Genomic DNA, 7,791 nt, shown 5'->3' with positions numbered 1-7,791 from the left:
GCTTTCTCTGTATTTTCTGAATTTCAATGTTGGCCTACCTTGCCAGGTTGGGAAGTTCTCCTGGATAATATCCTGAAGAGTGTTTCCAACTTGGTTCCATTCTCCCCGTCACTTTCAGGTACACCAATCAGATGTAGATTTGGTCTTTTCACATAGTCCCATATTTCTTGGAGGCTTTGTTTGTTTCTTTTTACTCTTTTTTCTCTAAACTTCTCTTCTCGCTTCATTTCATTCATTTGATCTTCAATCACTGATACCCTTTTTTCCAGTTGATCAAATCGGCTACTGAAGTTTGTGCATGTGTCATATAACTCTCATGCCATGGTTTTCAGCTCCATCAGGTCATTTAAGGTCTTTTCTATGCTGTTTATTCTAGTTAGCCATTCGTCCAATCTTTTTTCAAGGTTTTTTTTAGCTTCTTTTTGGTGGGATCGAACATCCTCCTTTAGCTCAGAGAAGTTTGATATTACTGATCTTCTGAAGCCTCCTTCTCTCAACTTGTCAAAGTCATTCTTCATCCAGCTTTGTTCTGTTGCTGGCAAGGAGTTGCATTCCTTTGGAGGAGAAGAGGAGCTCTGATTTTTACAATTTTCAGCTTTTCTGCTCTGGTTTCTCCCCATCTTTGTGGTTTTATCTACCTTTGGTCTTTGATGATGGTGATGTACAGATGGGGTTTTGGTGTGGATGTCCTTTCTGTTTGTTAGTTTTCCTTCTAACAGTCAGGACCCTCAGCTCCAGTTCTCTTGGAGTTTGCTGGAGGTCCACTCCAGACTCTCTTTGCCTGGGTATCACCAGTGGAGGCTGCAGAACCACAAATACTGCAGAACGGCAATTGTTGCTGCCTGATCGTTCCTCTGGAAGCTTTGTCTCAGAGGGGCACCCAGCCGTATGAGGTGTCAGTCGGCCCCTACTGGGAGGTGCCTCTCATTTAGGCTACCCTGGGGCCAGTGACCCACTTGAGGAGGCAGTCTGTTCATTCTCAGATCTCAAACTAGAACCACTACTCTCTTCAAAGCTGTCAGACAGGGATGTTTAAGTCTGCAGAAGTTTCTGCTGCCTTTTGTTCAACTATGCCCTGCCCCCAGAGGTGTAGTCTACAGAGGCAGACAGGCCTCCTTGAGCTGTGATGGGCTCCACCCAGTTCGAGCTTCCCGGCCACTTTGTTTACATACTCAAGCTTCAGCAATGGTGGGCACCTCCCCCAGCCTCGCTGCCACCTTGCAGTTCGATCTCAGACTGTTGTGCTAGCAGTGAGCAAGGCTCCATGGGCATAGGACCCTCTGAGCCAGGCATGGGATATGATCTCCTGGTTTGCTGTTTGCTAAGACTGTTGGAAAAGTGCAGTATTAGGGTGGGAGTGACCCCATTTTCCAAGTGCCATCTGTCACGGCTTTTCTTGACTAGGAAAAGGAATTCCTTGACCCCTTGTGCTTCCTGGGTGAGGTGATGCCTTGCACTGCTTTGGCTCACAGTCCATGGGCTACACCCACTGTCCTGCACCCACTGTCCAACAAGCCTCACTGAGATGAACCTGGTACCCCAGGTGGAAATGCAGAAATCACCTGTCTTCTGCTTCACTCATGCTAGGAGCTGTAGACTGGAGCTTTTCCTATTCGGCCGTCTTGGAATCTCCCCCTGACAATTTCTTTTGACTACTTTTTTTATGTTTATAGGCCATACTTGCCTGTTCTTTTGTGTGTCTCCTAATTATTTGGTTGAAAACTAGACACTTTAAATAATATATCAATCCTGGAAATTAGAGTTGTTGCTGTTTTTGTGATTGCTGTTGTGGTGGTGGTGGTTTCTTTGTTTAGTGATATTTCTGGATTGGTTTTGTAAAGTCTGTGTTCTTTTTGGTGTGCAGCCACTAAAGTATTTACTTGGTTAGCTTAGTGGTCAGCTAATGATTGGACAGAGAATTCCCTAAATGCCTTCAACCAGTAAGCCTCCCCTTGCTCATGGGCTGTTTGTTAGAGTAAGTCTTCAATGTCTCTGCAATTCACAACTCCACCTTAGCCTTCCCTCCTGCTTGAGCAGATCCTCAAGAGCCACTGGAGCAAGTACTTAGGGCCTTCCTAGTCTCTCCTGGGCCTGCATGTAGCCATGTACACAAGAGGCCTTCTAATCCCCCAGGAATAAGTTGGAGGTTTTCAAAGCCCCTAAGAACATCTCTCTCCTGAGACTTTCCTTGTAAGTTTTATGTCCAATTTCTTATCTGTCCTAAGTGGCACCACCACTTTTGACAGCTGGGATGTTGAACAGTTAGTGCTGATTGATTTTCCTTTTTTTTTTTTTTTTTTGAGACGGAGTCTTGCTCTGCCACCCAGGCTGGAGTGCAGTGGCCGGATCTCAGCTCACTGCAAGCTCCGCCTCCTGGGTTTACGCCATTCTCCTGCCTCAGCCTCCCGAGTAGCTGGGACTACAGGCGCCCGCCTCGTCGCCCGGCTAGTTTTTTGTATTTTTAAGTGGAGACAGGGTTTCACCGTATTAGCCAGGATGGTCTCGATCTCCTGACCTCGTGATCCGCCCGTCTCAGCCTCCCAAAGTGCTGGCATTACAGGCTTGAGCCACCGCGCCGGGCCCCGCTGATTGATTTTCACAAACACTCTGGGGATGGGGCTTTCCTCACTGGGAGATCTGAATCAGGTCAAATAAAGGTGAGCCCTGTGAATGGGACTTGAATAGCAGCTGGAAGCCCAGGGCAAAGAGTGATGATTCTCTGGGAATGCAGTTTTTGGGGCTCCAAAGCTGTCCTGCTCCTGTAGTCCAGTCCATTAGGCTGTTGGTTTTCAACACTACCATAGTTCCAAGGCTGCTGTTTTTCAAGGCTGCTGCAGAGGTGATGGTGGTTGAGGGGCTGGGAGTGGGGAAGAGACAAAGTTAAAATTCCATAAAGCCTGCTGTTTATGGAGTTTCAGCCATTTTCTTGAACAAACACTCTGAATTGTTCCAATCCTGTTGTTAATTTCCAGAGTTCTGAAAAAGTGGATTTTGACAGCTTATGGTCCCTTCTCTTATGGAGGCACAGATTCTTGGAGGGCCCTCCTCCATTCCTTCACATATCCTTCTCCAGGCATTATGGGTGGTGGTTTTTATTTTTTACCATGGTAAATTTTAAATCTTTTCTGGGCCAAAATTGTTTTCATAAAAAGACACAGAAAAAAAAGCATACACACACACACACACACATACACACACACACACAGAGAGAGAAACACACATACACAGAGGTACATTGGCCTATTATTTAATTCTGTGTGTGGATGTTGGGTTTTGTGTTAGTCTGTTCTCATGCTGTTGTAAAGAACTGCCAGAGACTGGGTAATTTATAAAGGAAAGAGGTTTAATTGACTGACAGTTCAACAGAGATGGGGAAGCCTCAGGAAACTTATAATCATGGTGGAAGGTGAAGCAAATACATCCTTCTTCACATGGCAGTAGGAAGGAGAAGCATCAAGCAGAGGGAAAAGCCCCTTATAAAACCATCAGATCTCATGAGAACTCACTCAATATCATGAGAACAACATGGAGGTAACTGCTCCCACGATTCAATTACTTCCAACTGGGTCCCTCCCCCAACATATGGGGATTACAATTCAAGATGAGATTTGGGTGGGGACATAGACCCAGACCATGTTATACACCCTAGCCCCTCTGAAATCTTGTCTTTCTCACATTTTGAAACACAATTATGCCTTCCCAATGGTTTCCCAAACTCTTCACTCATTTCAGCATTAACCCAAAAGCCCATGTCTATAGTCTTTTCTGAGACAAGGCAAGTCCCTTCCACCTATGAGCCTGTAAAATCGAAAGCAAGTTAGTTACTTCCTAGATACAATGGGGGTACAAGCATTAGGTAAATGCTCCTGTTCCAAATGGGAGAACTTGGCCAGAATGAAGGGACTACAGGCCCCATGCAACTCTGAAATCAAATAGGGCAGTCATTAAACCTTAATGCACCAAAATGATCTCTTTTGACTCCAGGTCTTACATACAGGTCACACTGATGCAAGAGGTAGGATCCCACAGCCTTGGGCAGCTCTGTCTCTGTGGTTTTGTGGGGTAGAGCCCCCCTCCCAGCTGCTTTCATGGCAGGCATTGAGTGTCTTTGGCTTTTCCAGGTGCATGGTACAAGCTGCCAGTGGATCTACCATTCTGAGGTCTAGAGGATGGTGACTCTCTTCTCACAGCTCCACTAGGCAGTGCCCCAGTGGGGACTCAATGTGGGGGCTGTGATCCCACATTTCCTTTCAGCACTGCCCTAGCAGAGGTTCTCCATGAGGGCTCCACCCCTGCAGCAGACTTCTGCATGGACATCCAGGCGTTTCCACACATCCTCTGAAATCTAGGTGGAGGTCCCCAAACCTCAATTCTTCTCTAATGCACACCTATGGGACTAACACCACGTGGAAGCTGCCAAGGCTTGGGGCTTGCACCCTCTGAAGCAACTGCCTGAGCATGTATCTTGGTTGCTTTTAGCCACAGCTGGAGCTGAAGCAGCTGGGATGCATTGCAACTAGTCCTCAGGATGCACACAGCAGGGGGGCCCTGGGCCTGGCCCATGAAACCATTTTTCCCTCTTAGGCCTCCAGATCTGTGATAGGAAGGGCTGCTGCAAAGGTCTGTGACATCCCCTAGAAACATTTTCCCCCACTGTCTTGGCTATTAACATTTGGCTCCTCGTTACTTATGCAAATTTCTGCAACTGGCATAAATTTCTCCCCAGAAAACGAGTTTTTCTTTTCTACAGCATTGTCAAGCTGCAAATTTTCCAAACTTTATGCTCTGTCACCTCTTGAATGCTTTGCTTTAGAAGGCAAAATTCTAAAGCAGAATTCTAAAGAAATCCCTAAAGTTCAGAAATGTCTTCCACCAGATACCCTAAATCATCCCTCTCAAGTTCAAAGTGCCACAGATGTCTAGGGCAGGGGCAAAATGCCACCAACCTCTTTGTTAAACTATAGCAAGAGTCAACTACATTCTAGTTCCCAACAAGTCTTCACCTCCATCTGACACCACCTCAGCCTGGACTTCATTGTCCACATCATTATCAGCATTTTGGTCAAAACCATTCAATAAGTCTCTAGGAAGTTTCAAACTTTCCCATATCTCCTTGTCTTCTGAACCCTCCAAGTATCTAGGAAGTTTCAAACTTTTCCATATTTTCCTGTCTTCTTCTGAGCCCTCCAAACTGTTTCAACCTCTGCCTATTACCAGTTCCAAAGTTGTTTCCACATTTTTTGGATATCCTTATAGCAGCACCTTACTCTCTGTGGTACCAATTTACTGTGTTAGCCTGTTCTCACACTGCTATAATGAACTGCTGGAGACTGGGTAATGTATAAAGAAAAAGGTTTAATTGGCTCACACTTCCACAGGACTGGGGAGGCCTCAAGAAACTTACAATCATGGTGGAAGGTAAAATGAACACGTCCATCTTCACGTGGTGCCCGAAAGGAGAAGTGCTGAGCAAAAGGGGAAAAGCCCCTTATAAAATCATAAGATCTCATGAGAACACACTCACTATCATGAGAACAGCATGGGGGTAATTGCACCCATGATTTCATTACTTCCCACCAAGTCCCTGCCCCAACACGTGGGGATTACAATTCAGACTACAATTCAGACTGCAATTCAAGATAAGATTTGGGTGGGGACACAAAGAGAGACCATATCAGGTTTTGAACACAAGGTTTAAGAGAAGTGCAAAGGAAGTCCTGTGGAAGAGCAAAATATGAATTCACAACAGAATCTCCCCTTGGCCAACCTCCTTGTCACCAATTCACTGGCTAAACTAGTGCTCTGCATTTCCTTGTTTTTAAAGTGTGATGAAATACACACAATACAGAAGTTAACATCTTAAATATTTTAAAGTGTACAGGTTTGTTATTTTTAAGTACATTCACATTGTTGTGCAGTCATCACCACCCCATCTCCATTACTCTTTTCATCTTAAAACTGAAACTCTATGCCCATTAAATAACTGTCCATGCTTCTCCCAGCCCCTGGAAACCACTATGCTACTTTCTGTGTCTATACATTTGACCCCTCTAGGAACCTCATGCAAGTGGAATCATATATTATCTGTCTTTTGTGACTGATTTCTTTCACTTAGTATTATATTTTGAAGGTTCATCCATGCTGTAGTGTGTGTTAGAATTTTCTTCCTTTTTAAGGCTGAATGATATTTTTAAGGCTGAATGATATTCCCTTGTGTGAACAGAACACATTTGTTTATTCATTCATCTAATGATGAACACTTGATTTGCTTCCACTTTTTGTCTATTGTGAATGTTGCTACTATAAACATGGGCTTACAAATATTTTTTTTTTTTTTTTTTTTTTTTTTGAGACGGAGTCTTGCTCTGTCACCCAGGCTGGAGTGCAGTGGCCGGAGGGCTTACAAATATCTTAAGGAGCCCCCGCTTTCAATTCTTTGGGGTATATAACCAGAAGTGGAATTGCTAAATCATATGTTAATACTATTTTTAATTTTTTGAGAGCATGCCATACTGTTTTCCATTTTACATTCCCAAAAACAGTGCACAAATGTCCAATTTCTCCAAATCCTCACCTACATGTGTTATTTCCTGCTTTTTTCTGACAGTAGTTATTCTAATGAGTATGGAGTTGTTGGGGTCCAGTCTCAACACCACTGTGGGTACCCAAAGTTTGGTGGCAACAAAGGAATGAGAAGAGACAAGAGTAAAAGGTGGGGAGCCAGGGGGCCAGTGCAAAATGTGGAGGCTGCAAAGGCTCAGAGCTCTGGTCTCCACACTATTTATTGAGTACAATCACTTAGATCTGAGAAGCAGATGTTCAGGAGTGAAACGGGGAAAAGCAGACAGTGCATCATACACGTAATCTATAGCAGTGGCGGTTTAAGTAAATCTCCTTTGTGCTCAAATAGTTTATGTTTAGTTAGCGGTGGGACTGGGCTTAACTAGGAGCCTGTATATCTAACCACATTCTTTTTTTTTTTTGAGACGGAGTCTTGCTCTGTCACCGGGGTGGAGTGCAGTGGCCGGATCTCAGCTCACTGCAAGCTCCGCCTCCCGGGTTCACGCCATTCTCCTGCCTCAGCCTCCCGAGTAGCTGGGACTACAGACGCCCGCCACCTCGCCCGGCTAGTTTTTTGTATTTTTTTTTTAGTAGAGACGGGGTTTCACAGTGTTCGCCAGGATGGTCTCGATCTCCTGACCTCGTGATCCGCCGGTCTCGGCCTCCCAAAGTGCTGGGATTACAGGCTTGAGCCACCGCGCCCGGCCAAAAAAAATATGGAACGCTTCACGAATTTGCGTGTCATCCTTACGCAGGGGCCATGCTAATCTTCTCTGTATCGTTCCAATTTTAGTATATGTGCTGCCGAAGCGAGCACATTCTAATGCTTCAAAGGAGTGTCTTTCTCCTTGAACACAGTGTTTATGGATAAGAAAGCAAGTCTTGCTCAGAGCGTGGGAACATAATGGCGATAAGAAGGCTTTCTTCTTCAGAGGCCTCTTGTGGTTTTCAGCAACTTACTGTCTCATATTTTTATGGCCAGTTTATGCAGGCATCCCATAAGCCTTTCTCCCAACATGGAGTGGTATTTTATTGTGACTTTAATTCACATTTCTCTAATGATTGGTGACACCGAGCTTTTTTTTCCATGTGCTTATTGTCCATTTATATGTCTTCTTTGCAGAAATGTCTATTTCACATCAATTACCCATTTTTTAGTCAAGTTAATTCTTAGTTGTTGAGTCATAGGAGTTCCTTATATAGTCCAGATATTAATCCTTTATCAGATAT

The 7,791-nt window shown here is 44.6% G+C and overlaps 1 non-coding gene across 1 annotated transcript; it reads right to left on the bottom strand.

Annotated features, from left to right (window-relative positions):
• Positions 1 to 7,271: 7,271 nt before the first annotated feature.
• On the bottom strand, positions 7,272 to 7,378 carry LOC117073940. The gene has a single exon (XR_004433469.1). It is a non-coding gene; the product is annotated as a U6 spliceosomal RNA (small nuclear RNA).
• Positions 7,379 to 7,791: the final 413 nt, after the last annotated feature.

The sequence above is a fragment of the Trachypithecus francoisi genome, unplaced genomic scaffold (assembly GCF_009764315.1).
Source record: "Trachypithecus francoisi isolate TF-2019V2 unplaced genomic scaffold, Tfra_2.0 Lachesis_group4, whole genome shotgun sequence".
Lineage (NCBI taxonomy): Eukaryota > Metazoa > Chordata > Mammalia > Primates > Cercopithecidae > Trachypithecus > Trachypithecus francoisi.
This window is presented reverse-complemented; position numbering and strand designations above follow the sequence as displayed.